Raw genomic sequence first — 469 nt, 5'->3', positions numbered from 1 at the left:
TCTCTATTAATGTCTGGTTCATTCTCTCAGCAACTCCATTTTGTTGTGGCTTACCAGGAACAGTGAAGTGTCGAACGATCCCTTCATCTCGGCATACTTTAAGAAATGGATCATAAGTATATTCTCCACAGTTGTCTGATCTCAACTTTTTGATTTTCCTGTCTGTCTGACTCTCTACCATTTTCTTCCACTCTAGGAAGATTTGGAGAACCTTGTTTCTGTGCCTCATGGGATACATCCAAACTCTCATCGAGTAGTTATCAATAAAGGTGACAAACCACCTCTTTCCTCCCAATGAGACATTCTTCGTGGGGCGCCATACATCAATGTGAACATAATCCAAAATGCCCTTTGTTTGATGTATAGTTGTACAAAACTTTCACATTTTTTGTTTACCAAATATACAATGTTCATAGAAATCAATTTTACCAGTTGAGGTACCCTTAAGGACTCCTTGGTTCATCAATGT

Source organism: Cucurbita pepo, chromosome 1, assembly GCF_057944985.1.
Source record: "Cucurbita pepo subsp. pepo isolate OVF chromosome 1, ASM5794498v1, whole genome shotgun sequence".
Classification (NCBI taxonomy): Eukaryota; Viridiplantae; Streptophyta; class Magnoliopsida; order Cucurbitales; family Cucurbitaceae; genus Cucurbita; species Cucurbita pepo.
Note: the sequence above shows the minus strand (reverse complement) of the source record.